The sequence below is a fragment of the Pinus tabuliformis genome, chromosome 5_1 (genome assembly GCF_031772625.1).
Source record: "Pinus tabuliformis cultivar Carrire ecotype Pingquan chromosome 5_1, CPIR1, whole genome shotgun sequence".
NCBI lineage: Eukaryota > Viridiplantae > Streptophyta > Pinopsida > Pinales > Pinaceae > Pinus > Pinus tabuliformis.
The window spans coordinates 76704364-76729806 of record NC_142305.1 but is presented as its reverse complement, the minus strand read 5'-3'; positions in this window follow the sequence as shown (position 1 = coordinate 76729806).

The window sequence follows — 25443 nt, the reverse complement described above, 5'->3', positions numbered from 1 at the left end:
CATGTTTAGAATCTATGTTTCTTTATGAATTATAATGAAAACATTCCTATAGTAATAGAATTGTGAACATTCCACAACTAATATTGATTACATAGCCATATCCATGATTAGATAGGTTGCCATGCATCAATAAAGGAATGAAGGGTATTCAGAAATGAAAAATGTTCAATACATGGACGACCACCTATTGGCATGACTTGGCAGGCTACAAAGATTAGGAGATCTGAGAGTCAAACTCAAAATCAAAATCTGAGTATAATGGTGCAACGGTCAAGCGAAGTCAACATGAGATCAAAACAACATCAGGCGAGCATGTAGAAGACTTGTCCAATCACGAGGATATGATTTGAGAAGAATCCCTCATGATTTTCTATTTAAATAACAAATCATGAGGAGATAAAGTTTTAGTTTAAATCTATTTCCTAGATGGTAGAATAGTTTCATTTCGTATTGACATAAAACTCTTGAAGTTGTTTAATGAAAATTTGTATAAAATCCATAAGGCGAGACCTAAAAGATAGTTCAATTATTAAGTTTATTTTGGTTCATTTCCAGAATTTGTGATACTCTGTTTCGAGTTAATACAGTCCTCTGTTTTCAATGTGTGACTAAGAAATCATCCGATCAATAGCATACTTACGCTCACATGAGGGCCCTCTGTCAAGTTGTAAGGTTATTTAGTTTTGTTTGTATTTCAAGTTTGCTTATAAGGTGATATATTTCTGAAGTATTTGCTTGATTAGTTTCATCACAGTGATGTTTTGATCATTTTGGTTTTAGAGCTCTCATAAAGGGAAAATTGCCAAAAAGATTTAACTTTCATATGCACTTCTTTCAAGTTTCATTACTCAGTTAATTTCTTAGAATATGAAACAAATGTCTTTTAGAGTTGACTGCACACACTAGTAATCATTTGGAGTTACAAATTTTCATTTGATTTTATCTCTACAATTAGTTTCATTAGAATTCCTTTTTTGTATTAGTTTAATTTCTTTTCTTTCTGCAATTAGAAATTAAGTTTTTTTTAATGAAAATAGTGTTGAAGTTCCTTTCTGCAAAGTAGTTTTAATTCTGCAAGTAGCATTAAAATCTTTCTTTTGCAATCTAGTTCTAGAATTTTCTTTTATGAAAGTAGAAGTAAGTTTTGAATTCTACAATTAAAATAGATTTTCAATTCTACAAGAAATAGATTTCAATTCAGTTAATAATTTGGTTTTGATGTAACTTTGAATATAGAGAACTTGTGCCTGTTTACTCTATAAATACCATTCAACCATTTTTCCATACTTAGGATAATTTCATACTTAGAATAATTTAGTCCATAGATAGAATTCCTAGCATATATAGTGCACATACATCTCACAAGTACACTAACCTTGGTTGACAATTAATGAAGTAATTTAAGAATAATTAAATTACCCAACATTTTGGCGCCATTTCTAGGGAGGTGTATATAGGATTCCATTATTGGTTTACATATCATTTTAGGTGCATTCAATTTTATAGATGCATAATTAAAGCATGGTAAAAATCATTTATGCATAGAGAAAGGGATTCTAGGGGTAGATTTGTAAGTAGCGATAGAAGTTTAATTCCAACATCACCACTCACTGCTGATAGACCTCGTAGTGCCACACCATGCACACATACTCACATTCCATCATTTGCAGGTACACATAGACTTCCTGAGGTGCATAGATCTAAAATCCAACAAAAATATTCACCAACTTCCTCTACCGAAGTTGTAGTTGAAGAAGCTACATCCCTAACAGAAGGAGTGATTTTCCTGTCTTCGATAAGAGAGCAACTTTTAGGACAAGAACTAGAGGTTCCTAGTGAAGAAGAAAATTATCATAATATACCATTAGTAGAGGAACCGGAAGAAGAGCTAGACAATTATATCATAGAACCTTATATTAGCTATGAGGAATCTACAATGGCAGGGGAAAGAGAAGGAGAAGTACACAATGTAAATGGTGAACTTAGGATTGGAGGTGGAAGAGGCAAAGGAGGAAATAGAGGAGGAGGTGGTAGAGGTGGTAGGGGAGAACCATATCCTTATGGATTTCCAATTTTTTATGAGGATACCACAACCACAATGAAGAACATCTCACCCTCCATCCTTCCTAATTTCCATGGTTTAATAAATGAGGACCCCAAAACATTTCTTTTTGAGTTTGAAGTTTTATGTAGATCTCTTGTAGGGGCTGCAACACCCTCCAAAACTTTGGCCTACATTCAAATTTTGGAGCCTACTGTGTATCCTATGATTGATCATTCCTTAGTCACTTATTGGTCAGTTGATGATTTCAAGCCCCCTTCTCGGATATCAAGTGTCATTCATGCTTTTATCTTTATGTAGCAAGTGTTGTCTTCGGGAATGGTAATTATTGCTTTTCATGCAAAGGAGAGTTTTGTTTTGCTTCAAGGGGAAATATTTGTGAAGGTGAGTTGTTCTCATCATATATACATGTTTCACACTCATTTCCAAAGTTTCATGCAACATTACACAAGTGTCATCATTATCCTTACAAAGTCTATCGACGCGGCCGCACTTGTCGTAAGTTGCCACAAATGTTGCATTAAGAGAAGTATGTTTCATATGTTCTAGATGATCTATGTTGTATCACTAAGTTTCCAAGTGTGTGGTCATAGTCAAGTTCTATGACTGTTCAGATCAGTTCCACAGATCCCACACTTGGCCAAATTCCGGAGGATTCCTAGCAACCTATCCTCATCCAGCCTTCCTAAACTGTGCACTTCACATCTGCAACCTTCAAACCTTTCCCTTGTTTGATGGAACTGCACAATGCACAGAAATCCCATCCTCCCTTGACCTCCAAAAGCACACAGATGCTTCCTCTAGAGTCCTTCCCTTAGTTAGAGCTCACTGCCTCCCAAATCTGCGCAGTTTTGTCCCTTAAGCCTCTCAGTTACCCAACCCACCTTGCCTCCTAAAATTGTGTAGTTTCTCCTCCCATATCCCCATCCCACAGCAGCCACTTCTTGCTTGAACTGTGTAATTCTATCCCTCAATGGGCACTACGCAAATTTTCCTTCAGTGAGGAGAGTGCAAAAATTTTCCTCAGTCAGGCATGCGCTGCACACTGCGCAATCTTAATGATAAATCTTGACCCTTGGATGCTTGAACTGTGCAAGTGCACAATCACTGGGCCTTCTCTTCTTACCTATCACTCAGTCCCATCCCAATTCATGAATTCAAGTGCTTTATCTTAGGCTAGGGGTTTTAAGACTGATGTTGTCTCGCCATGAGTGAGTGGCAGATGCAGGTACTCTCTTACACTATGGCAAGATGATGATGAAGGAGGTGAAGAAGGAGGACATTCTAGATGACACTTAAGGATCTGAGGAGAAAATATAATTGTCAGATAAGAAGACCAAGGAACCCTAGGGTATGATAGAAGGTCAGATATGAGGACCGCATGAAGACTCCATCTGATTCACAACCCTTTGGAGGGTAAGTACGTAAAACAAATCACATATTTCATGAAGTTTAAATGACCCTCTTAGTGTAGTATGAAGGATATCTTATCATTGTCATATCATTATGTCTTCAATGAAATGTATGATCACAACACCAAAAGTCATTCCATGTGTTTTCGCCAAGTGTCTCGCTCCCTTTCGCAAGATAGGCCAGATGTTGTATTTTTGCATGTTGGCTGTCACACTTTTTGCATAAGCTCATTCTGGTGGTTTCAAGGGCTCATCTTTGTGTTTACAAGTTTTCCTAACCATATGAACATCTGTCACACTCATTCACAAATTTTTGAGCACTGTTGCACAAGTGTCATCACGGTCGTCATAAAGTATATCTTGGGTGTTGCACTTGTCGTAGTTGGTCATGAAGTGGTCACACACAAGTGAAAGTGTTGTTCATGTGTCATGGGTGATCAATTTTGTTGAGTCGTCAAGTATTCTAAGTGTTAGGACACAGTCGAAGCTTCATCACTTCACCTATCAGTCTCACTGGTCCAACACTTAACCTTTTCCCAAGAACCTCCATGACCCTTCAACTTAGCTTCAACCAGTCTACCTGGACTGCGCATTGTGCAATTCCAGCCAGCAGGATGTGACCTTGATCCCTGTATCTATGCAATGTGCAGTTCCTTTCCCCCAGGACTGCTGCATTGTGCACTTCCTAAGACCAAGACCAACCTTCCCTTCTAGAATTGTGAAATATGTTCAGCCAACCTTCCCTTACAGAACTGCATAGAAGCTGCCTTTGGTGGTCCTCCCTTCATCCTAACCCATTGTCTCCCAGAACTGTGCAGAATTCAGTCAACCTTCCTCTCTAGAATTGTGCAAAAATATTACACAGTGGCCCCTCCTTCAACCGGAATCACTGTCTCTCAAAATTGCGTAGAGACTATCCCTTAGCCTAGCCTGAACTGCACATTACGCAGTCCCAGGCCCGAAGCCTCAACCCTTACTACTAGGACTGTGCAATGCACAATCACTGAGCCTCTCTCTCTTATCTCCAACTCAATTATGGCTCAGTCTTTGAAGATGAATGCACCATCTTAGGCTAGGCAGTTTTCACGCTGATTTCATCTCGTCATGAGTGCATTGTAGATACAGGAACCTAGTAGGATGATGAAGAAGGATATGAAGGACGAATACATGCAAAGGAAATTCTTGTAGCTGAGCATGCAATATGATATATCAAAGCAAAGAAAAGGGACATCAACTTGCGACCACAACCCATGACTTGAGATCACTGAAGATTCCTGTTACCAAGCCATGAGGAGGTGGAAGATAGGAGTATTCTCAAGCAGACATCATTAACAACAACAATAATGACTTAGAATTGCCACATCACCAAGCAGTTCATGTCAGCAATGTCATGTCATGTCATGTCATGAGTAAACATATGTCATATCACTAGTGTGGACCATGTATATTGTGATGAAATGTATTGTAAAGTGAAATTCCAAACGACACACATGAATATGAAGATTCAAGTAAGTTGAAAAGTCATAGGAAGTTGAACAGTCAAGAGGGAAGTCAAAGAGTCACAATGGGGAAGCATCACCCCTTGGTTATATATACCCCCTCATTGTATCAGAAAAAGGATTTTTCACCTTGACTCCTCCTGCAAGGCATTAGAGAGATCAACTAGTTCTTTGAGGAGCAAGGAGTGGCTCCAATGTCCCACTACTGGGGCTAGTGATGTACATTGTAAACATGTGTCTTAAAACTTTTGCTTAATAGCAAAAGCCTTTTAAGGCCAACACGTTCTTCATGAATGAACTATCACTGTTTGTAAGACTATTCTATGGACGTTTGTATTTCATGTTTTCTTTCACGTGTACTAAGATAGTTGAACTATTTCGGTTATTTTAGTGCTTATATTGTTGAGAATGTGTTGTAATGGTTTTTCTCGCTATCCCATCCTTGTGGACTATTCCATGGGATACTAGACATATATTTCCTTGATGTTCGTTGTAACGATTGTCGCATCTGCTATGGGCTATTATGTTGGATGTGAGACAACACTTTCTAGTTCATGTGTGTCTCTTCCTGGGTGGTACTATTACCTCTCACTTAGAGGCTCACTTTTCTCCCCCTTTTGTAGTAGAAGAACTTTGACATAGTTGCAACTGCACACTCCTTTCTTTTTGAAGACACCATTGCATCACTCTACTGTGTTGACAGCTAGAGCCAAGGCAAATCTTTTAGGATTTGGAAATCGAGCCTTTATACCGGATGGGACTCCTACAACAAATAGTGTGAGGTTTGATTGGGACTTCATATCGAGGAGATCCCATTAGTTGGTGGATTTCCAGCACCATAAACAAAATGGCACTAGAGGGAGGGCCAGATGACAGGTTGTGCTCATTGAGTCTAGTTTGAATCTCTTATTTAACATGGCTCTTCCCTAAATCATAATCCCATGATCCTTTTCTAAAGAACTTAATTGTACCATCCCTGCAGAAGTCATTCATAACCTGTCCAAATTTAAGTTCAATGGTGAGGGTAAATCAACTTTTCATGAACATCTATTCCAAGTTGTCCATATTTGTATTTCTAACAGAGTACTTTCCAAAGAAGTCATGGCTAGATTACTCATCCTCACATTCGAAGGTCATGTTAATCGATGGTGTCATACATTACCCATTTCTTCTATCCATTCACTCGACGAGCTTGCCAAGAAGCTTCATAAAGCTATGGATAAGTATAAACACTGAGATGTTTGTGGAAGAATTAATATTTTAATAATGAATCCTATTGAATTAGTTAAGGATTTTTCTAATCGCTTCCTTCACCTCTGTTATGACATTCCTAAAAAACATCTGAATTGGGATTTCTTGAAACAAGAGTTTGAGCATTTAGTTCTTGTCTCTTCATATAGTGAACCTGAACCTCCTATTTTTTCCGCTCCCCAAACTCTTGTGAAGCATGAGGCACCTCAAATTTTGGAGGAGGAGCTTACTGCACCTTTTGTTATTTGTCCTCCTCCTTTTCCAATCCCAATGCAGGTGCCTCCTTGCAGTGGTTGTAAAATTTGGAAATATCCAATCCATATTCTCATTCTTCTCCCACTTTTCATGATTCAGATTTACTGGAGGATATTCTAGAATGGGTCATGAAGCCTACGGTGAAAACTCACTCCTCCATCCCGCAAGATGATGTCACCGTTCACCACTCTAGTCTCAAAGTTAATCCGTATTTCTTTTATCCTCTATCATCTTCACATCCTCACTCTTTGTACCATGACTCGCTTGATCAATTTTCTCCACCAATTGGTTCTTCACATTATCTTAATTCACAAGTTGTTGGCTCAAATTGCAATCAAGTAAAAATCAATCACATTACGCAAGTAGATGAGTAGGAAGGTGAAGGCACTTTCAATATTTCCTCTCTTTTTCAGAATTTCCATGTCAAGATATTGTGTTTCCATTCATGAATGATTCTCAATCTGTTATTCTCGGTGGAGAATCCAATGCAATCAATTATTTCAATCAACCCCCAACCTTGGGAAGTGATCATTCCAATGATGATAACTCTATTTCCGTATGTCGTGACAAATTCCCAAACACATAATATGATCTTTCGGTTTCTCATGAAGATTTTAATTTAGATCTAAAATCAGGTTCGGTCAAAGAAGATGTTCATATCTAAACTTCCTCTTCACTTCACTATACCTTGTGTCCTTCCATTTTCAAAGTATCTACTTGCGACGGTGATACTCCATGCTCTTCAGTCTCTGCATCCGATTAGTTATCATAAGGCAATGAGGTAATCCATGATGAGATTGAAAATAGTCAAATTATAGAGTACCCTTCCCAACCCTCACTAACTCTTCTCCTGCATGAAGACAACTATTCAAATAAATTATCTTAAGAGATTTCACCAATTCATTTATCTTTGAATATGCTATTAGAAGAGCCTTTCCACTTGAGTAATATGATTGTTGAAGTTGAAAATTCTGATGAAACTTGTGACAGAGATGGTTGCCATATGGTGAGCAGTATTGAAACCAGCAACAACAACTATCCTCAAACCATGCATGATCTGGTTCAAGCTTCAAAATGTGATTCCACAATCTTGGGAAGTTCCGGGACTTTCCAGGGAGTCAAGGAACTTCAACATCCATTGATGGTTATGCCAGGTTCTCGCGACTCTGGTAAGCCGCCTGAACCAAGTCAAAATTGGATTTTCTCACACAATCCTTCTTTCTACATGGTTTCATTCAGCATAAATATCTTTCTCAAAGCTATTTAGTATTTCGAATATAATCTTTAAAACTCTCAAGATTTTACTTCTAACAGGACTCATGAATCTTTTTCAGTTCATATATCTTCATGCAAATCTCATGCATCAAACTCAGGCTGGGAATGTGCATCTCTCATAGAGTCATGGAATTGTAAAGTTGATCATCTCAAGGACGATCTTTGCCCGAAATAATCATTCTTATCAAATCTACCCCTTAATAGTCATCTCCTGGGTCTTCTTGTGAATTTTATGTTGCAAATTTGTCCTCTCATCACCCCAAAAATACTCTTAAGTGATAATGAATGCACAAGTCATCACACGAATCAAGTTCTTCTCTATTCACCATGTCCCAACTGATCTCATGTATTTGTGGTGCTGACATCCTTTTTAAACTCTTTTGATGACTACGATGCTTGTACAATTTGTCACCAGTTGCAGGAAAATGGTTTGTCACATTTGGCTCGCAAGGAACTTGGTTCTATTGTTCAGAGCATTCGTAAGACTATTCAAATTGGTTTTTATTCATTTATTGCAAATTGGGAATTTGATTCTTTAATCAGCTCATTTGATATTTTTTTTTCTGTCTTTAGTGACTTTCATTGAGCTTATCATTTTCCCATCCGCACATCCAATGACAAATATTTCACACCCCTTGATGTTCATTATTCAATATCTCTCTATTCATATTTTTGTCAAGCAGATGAGGCACTTCAACCTTCGCAGATGGTATGGCACGTCCTCACTGTCTTGGCATGACTACTGAGAATTATTAGATCTATTTTCCCTTACAAGATTCCCATCGTAATACCACTCCTCTAATTGAAAATTCATTTTTTCCAAGATTTCAAGGTTTTCAAGAGGGCCATTATGAATTTTACGATCCAATTGCTGAATGGCTAGGACAATCCTACATGGGAAGCTCTTTAGCAAACAACAAGTTTCGATCTTTCCTTGCGCTTACTAAGGATCTCCGTGTAGATGAAGAAACATCCACAAGAAGCTTACGAGGTTTGTTGAAAAATAGTGTTCATTGAAAAGGTAAGCATGTGAATCGGATGAAGGTAGTGGTTGTGACACATCTTTCTGCCCACAAGAAAGTCCTTCCTTTTCTTGTGCAAGTTATTCAAGGTTTTATATTTTTTGTTGCACATCACTCTTTATCGGTTTGAATTATTCATATATTTGTGGATGCAGGTCGGGAACGACTAGGTGGCTTCATTGTAAATTTCATTATATGTGACTCCGACCTTATAGCTGTTAGGTTAGGAGTAGGATTAATGTTGGAAATAATACTGAGAGGGGGGTGAATCAGTATTATCAAATTCTTTTCAATATATCTTCCTTATTTATACTTTGAATAATTCTTCAAATATTGATCATTACTTTGTATGTCAGTATCATAAAATAATGAGCAAGAACAAGAAAAGCAAATAGTCACACAAAAGAACACCAGATATAAGGTGGAAACCCAATGTGGGTGAAAACCACCTGCTGCAATATGTTTCTATCTTCTTTTAATAAGATTTTTTACTGGTGCAGTCCTTTACCAGTACGTAGGCTAAAACCTGCAGAGAGCTACAACCCTCTTAGCTCTTGTACTAGCCAAGATACTAGTACGTAGGTGCTGGCCTACTGAAGGCTACAACCTTCTCTTTCTTCCAGGGACCACGTTTCATCCAATTTTCATATTGGACCCATTAATATCATTGAAGCACATAATCAATCAATCTTCTGAATCACCCAAACACCAGATCAATACATATACAAGGATAATATATATGTTAGCACCCAGATCTAGTCCATCAGATCTCATAAATATGAGTCATTATGATCCTGATCCAATATTAGTTCTCATCCATCAATACTGAAGCTAAAGACACTCAACCAAACAGGATATGCAGAATACTGACACCTTTAAACTATCATCAGAACCCATCAACAACCAGAACCACCTGTGACTTCAAATATCATAAAAATTAACCAAACCTTCATACATACACGCTTACACCAAAGCCAACCCGTACAGATCTATAAATATTCAAACATGACTTGCAGCGATTTCAAACTTAAGTTATACCCAGTTCAGATCATTACAAGCGTCAGTATACAGATCTAGAATAAGCATAATCAAATATATAGAGATAGATCATTTCAAACCATTTGATCCCGATCTATCCTTAGATCTTGTTCTCCATCAACCGGTGAGATCCCTCTTTAGCTCAGATCCAGATCTGCACCATAACCCAATCACAGTATTCCAGATCTAGATATTCAATAATTCAGATGATGCTTTGCCAAATGATCTCCTTCCTCTTTTATAGCCTTAGTCCTTTCACAATACCACGGTCCAAAACCATAGGATCAAAAAACTGTTGGACTAATACCATGAACCAACCATGAAAGTGCGTGAGATCAACACTTTTGGGTGCAATACCACGGACCAAAACCATAATAAACCAATACCACGAACCCAATACTTGGGATCAACACTTCTGACGAGGTACCATGGTCCAAAACCATAGGTTCAAATACCAAGGACTAACTACCATGGACCAAAGGTAAGTTCTCCAACATATACGCGCTTTTCCTTGCATGAAAGTGCGTGAACTTTTTCTCTACATGCAATACCACGGACCAAAACCATAATAAACCAATACCACGAACCCAATACTTGGGATCAACACTTCTGATGAGGTACCATGGTCCAAAACCATAGGTTCAAATACCAAGGACTAACTACAATGGACCAAAGGTAAGTTCTCCAACATATACGCGCTTTTCCTTGCATGAAAGTGCGTGAACTTTTTCTCTACATGAAATAAAATTTTCCCTGCATAAAAGTGCGTGAACTTTTCTCTACATGAAACAAACTTTTCTCTGCATAAAAGTGCGTGAACCTTTCTCTACATGAAATAAACTTTTCTCTGCATAAAAGTGCGTGAACTTTTCTCTACATGAAATAGACTTTTCTCTGCATAAAAGTGCGTGAACTTTGCTGCACTATAATTTATCATCTTAGATGAGTGGGTTGCCATCAAGTACAATATATGTATCATAATGCCAATAATTAACTGCATCCTAGTTTTCCCTTTATTGCACTCATTATGCACTCGTTTCCTGCAGTCTGTCCTTGTTTTCCTATTCTGGTTCTACATCATATTCGCTTTAGCCATTTTTTTCTCTTGTCTTATGGTTATGTTTCCTTGTTGTGTGTTTTATTATTTGTTAAGTTTCTCCTTTATTTTTTCAAATAAGTGATGTTCCTGGACCTATTTTGGCTTCTTAGTATGTGTGTGGTTGAACTATAAAGAGACTTGTGACACTTCAGCATTTGGCTAGCCATCTATCCACATTCCTTGTGTTGGTTACATATTTTTGACGATGAAGTTATGAAGGAAAATAGGATCCATTCGTAAGGAGAGTTTTGGTCCAACCATGAACCCACGTCTAGTCTAGAAACCTCATTCCTATACTCAATTTTTATGCTTTGGAGTTCTCAAGCTTATCTAACTAGTAGAAGCCGAGAAGGGGAAAAAACTAAACGAGCAAACCCAAATTAGAGGTCTCTATATGCTTCTCTAAAGGAACAACCTCTTCTGCTCTAAATAGGTTGAGATCCCTCTTCCGCCCTGTTGTAGCATCCATTGTCATTTTAATTTTATTTTCAGTTTTATCACAAAAATTAAAACAAAATCAAATATTATGTTATAATGGAAAAAAAAGAAAGTGCGGAAGTCTGAAAGAAATGAGTTGTTTTATATTATTGACAGCTTTTGAACGTGAGAAACTTGGGAGAAGATCTACGCAGTCCGATTGACAGGCAACAAATCTAACAATAGTCACGCGGTTAACAGGGGCGGGGTTTACTCCAACATCGGATGCGAGAAGTTATAAAACTAAGTTAAAACCTCAATTAATCAAGGCCGTTCGCTTGAAGAATGCAGATCCGACAGTAATTGTGTGGTTAACATGGACGAGGTTTAATTAAGAAAATGGACACGATGGTTTATGAAATGTGATTTAATTCGTTGAAGTCTAGATCAATCACATCCGCTCATCAAAAAGGGATGAGATCTAACAGATATCGCGTCAAAAAGTGCACGGGTTTTATTATAGATTTCAGACCTAAGAAGTCTTTTAACTGCAGTTTTGTTTCCTATCGGGTCCATGGGGAAGGCAAAGGTTTGTGGAAAAGGTGGACGTGATAAGGTTATGAACCGAAGTCTAAATTATTTTCAGTTTCGTGGTAGCTGATATTCCACGTAAATTAACCAATTCCATTGTTTTAGCAGAATAACTAGGATTAGAGGAGGATGACCTCAAAGGAACATTGATTGGTTGGGTTTCTTTGTGTTTCCGCCAATCAGAACACTTCCGATAGATACGTGGGCCCATAACCACAAGTCCATGCACAGAGTGTTGTAAAGATGTAGTTTGATGTGTTAAAACAGTCTAGCTATTATCAGAACATCTACAGAGAAACTTCATCAGTAGTAAAGCAATAGATTCGAACAGCAAGCAGCCGTCACCTTCTAATTTCTGTTACTTCTTGTTATTTTATTTTCTTGATAAGAATGAGGTGTCTTTTATCCCCCAATGTAATATTCTGTAATGACTTTTACCTTAAACAGTTAGGAGATAGTTAGGCAGTTTGACAGTTCTGGTGATTACCAACTATCTCATATTGTATAAAAGAGGGAAAATTATAGAAAAAGGGTTGAATTTTTAAAGAACCTGGAGACTAGGCTACTGTATTTTTGATAAACTTTTGATTAATGAAAGAATTAGAAATTTTCCACACATTGTTGGCTATGATTTTGTAACTTCTCTGTTATGTGTCATCATATGTCTTCTTTTCTTTAAGTATAGCAATGAAGCTGCAGGTCTTTGTTTACTTATGTGAATGAAGTTAAAATTCCTTAAAAGAGAGCACCTATACGTAAAACCCCTACTTCTACATTTCTTCTAATTTACAGACAATAGTTTCTATGAAAACAACATATTGTCTCTAACTTCTTAAAGTGTTACAGATAATAGTTTATGTGAAAAACAACATATTGTCTCTAACCTTTCAAAGCATTCTTCATTCAACATTTATATCCAGCATCATATGGCATTCTGAGACTTTCATATCACCTAAGTATTAAGGGTTAAGAACCAGGTCTTTCAGGTCCTTCATTTGAGGATATATCATACAAATAAGTGACAAGAATAATAAACATTAATGTCTTAAGCACAATTTCTACACAGCCAAGAAATTGGTTTCTTAAGGGACAACACACCCCAAAATAAATAAGTGCTAATGCATAGTTCTCTTTAAATAAATAAATAAAGGCGAAAGGAGAGAAAGGCTTCCTGCGCAGAGAGGTGAGGCAAACAACTCCACTAGGGTATTGTACAGGCTCGTTGGCAATGGGGCAATGTTTGTGTTCCCGCGTGACTCTGCTAGGGGACTGTCCAAGCCTGCTAGTGATGGAGCAACACCAGGGATGAAAAACTATACTCTGAAAAGCTTAAGCTCGCGAGCTACAATACCCTTCCCAACTCAAAACATTGTGATCATGCTAAATCTTATGTTGTGTTCGATCAATAAAATACATAGGGGTCCATGTCTAGTCATGGGGTAAGTGGAAAAGGCCAAAGTGATCTACACGATGAATCAATACTCCCCGAAAAATGAAGGCCCTAGATGAAAAAGTTAACCAAAACAGAGAAGCTGGATTCTATCAGTGTTTCGCCAAGTGTTGTAGCGGCTACAACACCTTACAAAATTTTGGTCTACATCCAAATTTTGGAGCCTACTATGGATCTTGCGATCAGCCATTCCTTAGTCACTTATTGTCCAGTTGATGATTTCAAGCCCCCTTCTTGGATATCAAGTGTAGCTCATGCTTTTATCTTTATATAGCAAGTGTCGTATTTGGGAATGGGAATTATCGCTTGCCATGCAAAGGGGAGTTATGGTTTGCTTCAAGGGGAAATATTTGTGAAGGTGATTTGTTCTCATCATATATACATATTTCTAACTCATTTCCAAAGTTTCATGAACCATTACACAAGTGTCATCATTATCCTTACAAAGTCTATCAACGGGTCTGCACTTGTCTTAAGTTGCCACAAAGGTTGTTGCATTAAGAAAAGTATGTTTCATATGTTCTGGATGATCTATGTTGTATCACTAAGTGTCCAAGTGTGTGGTCATAATATAGTTTTATCATTGTTCACATCAGTTCCACTCATCCCACACTTGGCCAAATTCCAGAGGATTCTTAACAACTTAACCTCATCCAACCTTCCTAAACTACGCACTTCGCATATGAACCCTTCAAGCCTTTCCCATGTCTGTTCGAATTAAATACATACAAAGACCAGCCTCCCTTGACCTCCAAAACTATGCATATGATTCCTCTAGTGTCCTTCCCTCAACGAGAGCTCACTACCTCCCAAAATTGCATAGTTTTGTCCCTTAAGCCTCTCAAATGCCCAGTCCCCCTTGCCTCCTGAAACTGTGCAATTTTTTATCCCAACTTAAACAAGAACGCAAAAAATTACAGATATAATCATAAACACCAAGATCTAGTAGAAAAACAATTCATTTCATTAATAGAAAAATATTGAACTATGCTTACAAAAAGAATGGAAATAAGATAGCTCGGGCGATGGTAGCTTATCTATGAGAAGAGATGTAGTGGCTACATGCCTCTGAATTGTGTTACAATGAGGCTCAAGGGCCTATTTATTATTGGAAAACATGAGAAAACCCTAAACAACCAAAACCCTAACCCCAGGAGATGTAACACCAAGAGTTTGTCAGCCCTGTTGGGGTTAGTTGGGTAGCCAACTTCCCGGGGTCGTAACTTGATCATATTGTCTCCGTTTGGCATGCACGATACCTTGTTGAAAAGGTCTCACCGAGTACTATAGGTTTCAATACAGGCCCCTGCCAATGGCTATAGGCCTACCATGGACCCCAAAAAAATGTCGTTTAGGGGTTCAAAACTGCTCTGGAAGTTCACGACTTGAAAAATGCTAAAAATAGTAAATGTTGAAATGAACAAGGAAACAAATGAAACTGACTGGGGGGTCTAGGTGGAATAGGTGGATGGCCACCAATATCCACCTGGATCATTCCTTCCCCCTTAGGAAGCAATGGTCCCCATTGCGTGCAGAGCCTCCATGAGGTGAGGAAATTTGTGTTGAACCTGGTCCATGGTGAAGGAGTTGGTCTGCTTTGACAAATCAATATAATTGTATCCTCTGTTGGCGAGTGTTCTTTATCTATGTGTCCATGATTTGATCAGTTGTGGCCTATTCCATGCAGTCCAGATTGAGCTATTTTTGTGTGAGTTGTTCTGCAATGTCATATGTGTCTAACAATGATGGAAAGTATGGTCGAAGCTGATCTACATTGAACACTAGGTGCAGACCAAGGAACGATGGGATGTTGATCTCGAAGATATTATCACCAACGGACTTGGTGATGGTGCATGGCCCATATTGGAGTGGGTGAAGCTTGCAGTGAGGTCCAACAAGGCGCTCCTTCTGTAAATGTAGCCAAACTTTGTCGCCCACCTGGAACTTGTGCGGCACTCGATGTTGATCATGACGCTGCTTGTACTTAGCATTGGATCTTTCCAATATATCATGGACCTATTGGTGGATGTGTTGAATGCGCTCAATGAAGCTGTTAGCCCTTTCAGCTTCAGACTGAACATGATTCGAATCTACCCAAGTGGCTGCAAATGGTATGGCCACATCAATGGGGCATAATGGCTGAAATTCCAGCCCTACCCGAAAGGGCCTATGGCCCGTTGAGCTGTGGAGAGCTCTGCTGTAGCTATGTTGGACATAGGGGAGACTTTCATCCCATGTGAGTGGATGCTTTGAGTTGTACACAAACAGAATGTGTATGATCATCCTATTGAAAACCTTTGTTCGACCATCAATTTGGGGATAGAAAGTCGTGTACTTAGTAAGTTTTGTATCCAATGTCGACCAGAGACTTGAACAAAATTCACTCTGGAATCTGTTGTCCCGATCTAAGAAAATGGACTGTGGGATCCCAAAGTGTACCCGCACTTGCTCAAAGAAGAGCTGTGTCTGAAAGTGTCTCACTGTGATAAGCCATTGGATGCCTGTGATGAGTAAGAACCACACCAATAACATAGTTGGAGGCATCTGTCTCAATCTCAAATGGTTGTTGCAGGTCTGGTAATGTGAGAATTGGTGTAGAACAAAGGCGATTCTTCAACTCAGAGAACACTTTTTATTGGGTTTCCGACAATTTTTTTTTTTCTTTCGCTCTACCCTTGGTGACTTGACTTAAAGGCCAAGTGATATGAGAGAACCCCAACATGAACCTACAATAGAAATTGGAAAGACCCAAAAAGTTGTGGAGCTATGTTAGAGTGGTTAGGGTTGGCTAATCCTGAATGACTTGTATCTTGGATGGGTCCACATGTACACCCTGCTCATCAATGATGTATCCAAGATATTGAACTTGGGTCAGGCCAAAGGTGCATTTCTTAAAGTAAGCACACAACTTGTGTTGTCGCAGGGTTTGAAGGACCTATCGAATATGGTGGAGGTGCTCTTCCCAACTCTGGTTGAAGATCAAGATGCCATCTAAATAAACCACCATGAATGCATTGGTGAAGGGTCGCAAGATGTCATCCATCAGTCTCATGAAGGTTGCAGGGGCGTTCGTCAATCCGAACGACATGACCAACCATTCGAAAATGACCTCCTTGGTTTTGAAGGCAGTCTTCCACACATCAGAGTGTTCGATAGGCACCTGGTGATAACTTGACTTTAAGTCAATCTTGCTGAAATATTTGGCCCCTTTGAGCTAGTCCAGAAGGTCATCAATCTGCTGGATTGGGGACCTATTCCAGACAGTGATCTTGTTCAGCTCCCGATAGTCAATAAAAAGCCTCTAGGTCCCATCCTTCTTTTGTACCAATAAAATTGGTCTCCCACAAGGTGATGAGCTTGGCCTAATGTGCCCTTTCTATAATATTTCCTGAATCTTCCTCTTGATCTCATCATTCTCCAGAATAGAGCGTCGATAGATTGGTCCATTGGGCAGTGATACGCCCGGGGTCAGATCAATTGGAGTTATTGACTTGACAGTGCAAAGGTACCCCTATGGGTGAGGCGAAAATATCCCTGTACTTCTCCACAACCTTGTCCATATGTTATTGCTGTGCAGAGGAGCCATGCTTGGAAGCTGTGGCCACAACCTTCTTCTTTCCATGGGGGTGAATCTTAAGGAAAATATTTTTCTTAGTCTGGGAAATGATCTTACTGCATTGCTTTGTAGTGATCAAACGGTGGTAGGCGGGGCTACCTCTGGTATCCTATACAACTTATTAGCCAAATTAATAATCACAGAGCGAGGTCTAGACTCATATACAACATGTCGCTTCCACAAGTATGGTTGTCCTAACAATACATCACAAACTTCAAGAGGAGAAACGTCACACAATACCTCATCTGTGAAGGGCTTGATGCTAGAGGGAAGGCGACACTACTGGCTAACACGAAGATCTCATCCTTGGTGAAGCCACCCGATGGTGTACGAATGTGGATGTGTTGTAGTCTTTAGGTCCAGTTGCTTCATGACCTCTACTGAAATGAGGTTCTTTTAGCTCCCACTATCAACAATGAACTGCGGTAGAGAACCCTTCACCCACATATCTTAGTGGAAGAGGCGTTCCCCCTCCTTTGAATCTTCAAGCCCAATATTCTAGATCTTGGTGGTGGAAATGGTGGCACTGGGCTCCACGTCAATGATCTGCTTCCCTTTGTTACTTCCCTTATTGGGTTCTGATTCAGAGTCGAAACCTACGTATGATTCAGAAGCCTTCAACTCGACCACCAGTGACTGCTTGGCCCGACACTCACTTGAATTGTGAGTCGATCTCTTATGGAACTCACACCATTTTCCCATGTCCTTCTTCGTCTTCGTGGTGTTGTTCTTTGCTTGCGGCTTCAGAGAGTTGTCCTGGGTAGCGCTGCCTTGGCTTGGTCCTTTGTTCTATGGTTTGGGGGTGCCTTTTCCTTGCCTTAGATTCATAGATCTAAAGCCCCGCTTCTTTTGTTTAAACTTCTGCTCAATCTTGATAGCGTAATGATATGCCATGTTGAGCGAGGAAATGTCCATGAACTCCATCTCGTCCTAGATGTACTTGTGTAGACAGCCGCGGTACTTGAGCACCAAATGCCACTCAATATCCTTGATACCCAGCTTTGTGTGAAGGGCATGGAATATATTTGTGAACTCTGGCACATCTTGATCCTTTCCCTGCCATAGTGATGTCCACTTTATGTATTTGTCTTCATAGATATTGAAAGGGTAATATTGTTCCTTGATGGTGTCTCGCAACTAATTCCAAGTGGGTGTGGCTGAAAACAATGAGGTTCACTCTCGTTCTTTTGTTCACAATAGGTTTCTCACCAATCCTTGTTGTGCGGGACAACTTTGAGAAGTGCAAAAGTAATCTTTTCCCAATTGGAAAAATCATGAACTGAAAGATATCCTTCCAACAGATTTAACCATTTATCTACGACATCTGCATCTCTTAGGCCTTCAAATATGGGAATATCAAAGTTAACTTGTACCTTAAAAGGAGTGGCGCTTCTAGAGTGGCTGTTGGATGAAGATGCATTGCCTATGGGTAGCCATCGAAGGATTTGGGCCAAGTTATTCATCATCCCATCCCTCTGTCACTCAAGGGTTTCCTCGAGCAACATTTTGGAAGGATCTCCTACCCCCTCATATTTCTTTTCTTATACCATGGGAGGTCGTCGGGTTTTGCGAGGTTTATCTTGCAATGGTTCAACGAGATCAAGCCCTAACTCCTTATACCCTGACCTTGTTAGGGACATGCAAAGAAAAACAAAGAAAGAACAGACGACTCTGATACCATTGATCCGAACTTAAACAAGAACAAAACAACTTACAAATATAATCATAAATATAGAAATTCAACAGAAAAACACTTCATTTCATTAATAGAAAAAAATTGAACTATGCTTGCAAATAGAATGGAAATAAGATACCTCGGTTGATGGTAGCTTATCTCTGAGAAGAGACGTGGCTGCTACATGCCTATGAGATGTAACACCAACCAAAACCCTAACCCCAGGAGATGTAACACCAAGAGTTTTTGGGCCTCGTTGGGGTTAGTTGGGAAACTAACTTCCCGGGGTCGTAACTTGGTCATATTGTCTCCTTTTGGGACGTACGATACCTTGCTGGAAAGGTCTCATCAAGTACTACTGTTTTCATCGTAGGCCCTTGCCAATGACTATGGGTCTATTGTGGACCCCAAAAAAATGCCATTTAGGGGGTCAAAACTGCTTCAAAAGTTCAGGACCCGAAAAATTGCTAAAAATAGTAAATGCTGAAATAAACAAGGAAATAGATGAAACTGACTAATGGATCTAGGTGGAATAGGCAGGTAGCCACCAATATCCATCTAGATTAGTTTTTCCTCCTAGTTAACCATCTCGCAACAACCACTTCTTACTTGAACTGTGCAATTCTATCCCTCAGTGGGCATTGCGCAATTTTTTTCTCTCAGTGAGGACTATGCATAAATTTTCCTCAGTCAGGCCTAAGTTGCACACTGTGCAGTATTAGTGATCAAGCTTGAACCTTGGCTTCTTGAACTATGTAACTGCACAATCACTTTTCCTTCTCCCCTGAAATGTCACTCAGTCCTGACCTAGTTCATGAATCCAAGTGCTCTATCTTAGACTAGGGGTTTTTAGACTGATGTCGTCTTGCCATGAGTGAGTGGAAGATGCAGGTAATATCTTACACTATGGAAAAATGATGAAGAAGGAGACAAAGAAGGAGGAAACACTATATGGCACTTAAGGAGTCGAGGAGAAAAGATTATCATTAGATAAGAAGACCAAGGAACCCTGTGGTATGATAGAAGGTCAGAGATGGGGACCATATGAAGACTCCATCTGATTCACAACCCTTTGGAGGGTACGTATTGTTGTAGCGACTACAACACCCTCCAAAATTTTGTCTTGCACTCAAATTTCAGAGCCTTAGTTGGTATTTTCCTTGACTTTTGCAAACACTTAAGCTCATTTCACTAGATTTCCTAAAGTTCTTTGAACCCTTTCACTTGTTGGATCAACTGTGATTTTTGGGGAGGTTTGACTATTTTTCCATGTTTATAGACATTTTCTAGCAGTTTCGAAGGTTGGTATTTGTGTAGATGATTTGTCCTAGCCATGTAAACACATTCCACACTCATACAGAGAGTTTTGAGCACTTTCGCACGAGTGTCGTCACGGTCATCCTAAAGTGTATCTCAAGTGTCTCCCTTGTTGCTTCTTGTTATGAGACAGTCACATGGAGGGAAATTATTTCCTATTTCTCATGTGGTATAAGTTTTCATGTCACAAAAGTATGCTAAGTGTGTGATCACAAGTTCAAGTTCATCACAAGTCTATCTTCCTTCTGCACTTAGCCACTTTTACAAAAATCTTCCCGACCGGGCAACTCAGTTGCACCAGACCCCGACTGAACTGTGAACTGCAGAGTCTCATCCCTCAGTGTTGTGACCTTGCTTCTTGGTGCTATGTCCCTATAACACTAAAGTATTCCCTCATTATTATTAGTGTATCCCCCTTATTTTTATTGTTGTGCACATGTAGTCCCCATATTGTTATTGTTGTGCCCCATAGAAGCCCACTATTGTTATTGTTGTGCCCTTACATTATTATTATTATGGCGACTCTAATTGTATTGTGACCCCTTAGACTCCTATATATAGAAAGGAGGTTTTTTAATTTGAATCATCCAAGATTTTTTCATTTGTGTAATGTAAAGGAGGTTTCCCCCTTGAAGAGGCTTATTTTGAAGTCATTTATTTATCTCTTCTTCTATTATGTGAGCTAGTTGCATAATAGTTGGTATTGAAGCTTTGTATTCTAGGGTTTTGCTGCTTCAATCAGGGCATCGTGGAATTTTCACCAAAACGTTTTTTCTATGAAGCTTTAGAAGTTGAAATATAAACCCATTTGAGCCAAAATCTTGATGAACCTTGTTTCAAGATTTTAGATATTGGCTCGCTATGGGTTTGGAGATATGATCTAAGGAAGTTAGGGTTTTTGCAGGCTTCATAATTCCATCTCAAACACGTGACCTTGGAAAAATCGTCATATATTTCTTTCCAAGAATCAAATTCAATTTTTGTAAAAAGTGATAGAAAGATGACAAACTGCAGTTTGTTGGTTATCGTTTTCAGAGTCGAAGATCAAAATAGTGACACATTGCACTTCGTACAAGTTCGATCTACTGAAAACATATATAATTAGGTCATCTTGGGAGATTGAACATAACACTTTCCTGGAGAATACAATTTCAATCAGACTTATGGCATTGGAAAGAGAACTCAGAGAGATACCCAAGATCACAATTTTAGATCTTGGAGATCCAAAATTTCAGAGATACATCAGATTCAATATCGACCTCCTACAAATAAAAAAAAAGTGTGTAGTATTTTTAAAAATTGCATAAGTTTTGTTTGAAAATTTAGTTTGAAGTGATTCAAAGGGAATAGTGAAGCATAATTATCATTAATTAATGCCTCGAAGAAAGAAAATGGAAATACCTAGTAAGCAACCCAAAATTTCTACTATGACTCATGAAGAAGAGGAAGAAATGCAACATGATATATCAAAGTTATGAGACCAAGTGCAACAAATTTCACTCTCACAAAAAGTAACAAAAGCTAAGATGGATGGTTTGAAGAATGAGATGGAAGCTAAGATGAATGGCATCAATGAAGAAAAAAGGAACATTGAATATTTGAAGAAAGACATGGAAGGTTTGAAAGGAGGTTTGGAAAAGTTGCTACAAGAAATGCTTCCTAATGGTCAAAAGGTAGTAGATGAAACTCATTATGAGAACAAAATAAATGTTAATCATGATTTCATATACTCTAACTTTGGATTGAAGACCCACCATATTCCAAAGATCGATATGATGAATTTTGATGGAAATGATCCCTTAACATGGATATGGAGCAATATTTTGATCTCCATAATGTGCAAAACACACGAAAGGTACACATTGAAACTTTATATTTGAAACCCAATCAGTTTGTATGGTATCAATGGCTTTGCTCGCATAAACAAATTGTCACTCGGTCAATTTTTACGGAGGAAATGATAGCACATTATGATGATACAAAGAGCAACACCTTCTTTAGCCAATTGATAAATCTCAAACAAAAGTGTTCAATAGTGAAGCACATTGAGGACTTATAAAAATTGAATATAAGGGTAAATGATATTCTAGAGAAAAATAGGATTGATGTCTTCATAGGGACTCTAAAGGATAACATCCAACATAAAGTTCCCCTCCGGGGACCTAATTCACTGGAGAAGGCATTCAGGTTGGAAAGAAAAATTGAAAGAAAAATTATGGCAACAAGGAAGCCTACCACTCACAACTATAAAAATGGAAGTGTGGTTTCTCCTAGCCTTCCACAACCTACAAGGTTGACACCACAAAAATCGGAAGAAAAAAGGTCAAAAGGGCTTTGTTACAATTGTGATATAAAATACACTAAAGGTCATAAGTGTACTGAGAAGAAATTCTTTTACATTGATTGTGAAGAAAAGGAACAATAAACATCAAAAGAAGAGGATATACACCAGGAACTAACCCCAGAGAAAGAAGAAATGAATTTGACCATATCTTGTAATGCATTGGCAGGAATTACCACTCCTCAAACTCTCAAGATAGAAGGACATATCAAGAAGGAAAAGGTAATAGTTTTGATTGATTCAGGTAGTACCCATAATTTTTTTATTGTAAGATAACCAAGGAATTAAATTGTTTCTTATAACCAACACCAGAGTGTCAAGTGATGGTTGCAAATGGAGGAACCATAAATTGCTCGGGAAAATGCCAGAATATCAAGCTATCCATGGGAGCATATGTATTGAATAGTAAAACGCTTTCCATTCCAATGGGTGGTGTTGATGTTGTACTAGGAGTCCAATGGTTACAATCTCTGGGTACGATAGATTTTTATTTTCAAGAACTTTTCTTGAAATTTTTTTGGGAAGGAAAGGAAGTTGAATTAATGGGAATCGCAGGGAAACCATGAATGATAATCAACTCTAATGGCATGAAAAAGTTTCTAAAGAAAGAACAATGAGGTGCAATTGCACAATTATGTTCACTAGAGCCTCAAACATCGAAATCATCTATTTCTCCAGACCTCCAAAAAGTCTTGGACAATCATTCCAAGGTATTTGAGACTCCCAAAGGCCTCCCACCTATTCGTGATCATGATCATGCTATTCATTTGATTCCAGGATTTTTCCTCTAAACATCAGGCCTTACAGATATCCCTATGCCCAAAAGAGTGAAATTGAACGTATGGTTGCAGAAATTCTAGAGGCTGGTATAATTCAACCTAGTCAAAGTTCTTTCTCTGCTCCAGTAGTATTGGTGCACAAGAAGGATGGATCATGGCGCATGTGTTCATATTATAGGGAGCCAAAAAAAATCACTATTAAAGATAAATTTCCCATTCCTATCATTGATGAATTATTGGATGAATTACATGGAGAAATTTACTTCACCAAGTTGGATCTTCATTCAGGATATCATCAAATAAGAATGAAGACTGAAGAAGTTCCCGAAAACAATATTTAGAACTCATAAGGGTCATTATGAATTTTTGGTCATGCCTTGAAGCCTTACTTTCTAACCTACGATGATGGTTCACCATGTGTTTTTTTTTATTGTTATCTTCTATGGTATGCACGTGATAAATGCCAATCTAGAATGTTATTTGCAATGGTATCTACATTGTTATTTTGGTCTCTATGAACATGACTGAAACTGATGGTTTCAAACTCACGTACCAACAAGTTAACTCATATATATTTTCTAAATAGGAATTGGTTATGCACATGATACACACCATTCAATTTCATGAGAAGTAGCAAGGAATCTATATGAACATGAAGATGAAGTATGTGATGAGCAAGGGCATCGACTAACAAACCTATCACTCCATCATATTCGACCTAGTTATTGGTGGCAGATATAATGCACATGCCATTCAAAAGGACTAACATATGCAAGGGGGTAAAAATGGCCTAGGACACTGAGGCTAGATTCCTGGAGAAGCGACTCGCACCGTCGGCATAACCGATACAAGGTGTGGATGATGGATCCATCCGAAAGGCGCAAAAGACAACAGATGAGATGATTTAACCTACCTAACTTCATGATAGAAATAAAGACACACAAATCATAGGGATATGCTATGAGTGAAATTTCTTGAGGTAGAGTGCATTGGGAGAATTAGGAAGGAGATGGCCTTCAAAATCCTCTAGAAGATATGCCCCCCTTGCCGACGTGCAAGGGTAATTAGGGGTAGACATAACTTCCATGATGTCCCCATCAGAATGGAAGATGGGCGGACAGGAGGAAGACTGACTACATGATGTGACGGGTGTACCTAATGCATCATCCTAAGAAAGAAGGTTCACATACGCATCATCTTGAATGATAAACAGCGAGCTAGTAGATAGAATATCTACCGATGTTGAGACCTAGATTTCAAACGAAGGAGGTTCGATAGAAGCGTGCGCAGAAACCTCAGAAAGGTTTGTTTACGAGGAACTCAAGGATGATGACAGGTAAGGGATATGGACCATGGTGTCTGTCATCTCGACATCGGGTTGAGGGATCACGAAAGTGGGACCAGAGTCCCCCTGTTCTGGTACACTAGAGGTACCAAAATCCATAGGTAGAGGAGTAGATGATCCATTATGAGTGGCCTTGTATTCACAAAGCACTTGAATACAATCATGAAATTCGTCGAGATAAGGGAAATAATGGGAATAATGACCATAATGATCACAAAAGGCACAAGGGTAATTTGTGCACAACGTTTTGAGTTTCTTGGCTGGTCCCGGTAAGGTAACTTGGACCTAATTAGGGATATTTGACTCAGGGAAAATTTCATGAACCAGAGGTTTGAGACGAGGAAGCTCAGGACAGTTATTGGTGGCATGCCCAACCACCTCACACAAAGCGCATGAAGGTGTCGACTTTGGAGATTTTGGAGCTGGAGGTGCTTAGGGATCCTTGTCCTTAGTTTCCTTCTTCTTGGCTTTGCCTCCCTGTCCAGATGCTGTAGAAATTTTGAATGGAGATTATCCTGATCATGTACTATTGCGGAAACATACACAATACATAAGCTCCTCTACATTGATCATCAATATAGCAGCATCAATAACAATAAAACATCAAGAGCATTCACACATTAACACAGTATGTATCCCGGGGAAAGCATCTCGCTAAAAACCCCAACTATTTGTATATTAATGATTGAGTCATGTAACATTACACAGCATAATACTTCTCACAAGTATCTCCACCTCTGTTACACACAATACAGCTCAGATCTGATCTCCAAATCTCTTCCACTGCTTGCCTGCCTCCACTGCTCAATACCTGCTCAAGAACTGATGAGAATGGCTCACCAAACTCGTTTTTCACCTGCAAAATAGTCACTCACACTTTTTTGGACGTGAGCACAAGCTATAATGTGGGAAAATACGTGAGCAAACTCATTGGCATACTCAATCCCTTGATTGTGCAAGATCTGGTGCACAACTATAGTCACAACTGATAGCAATCTA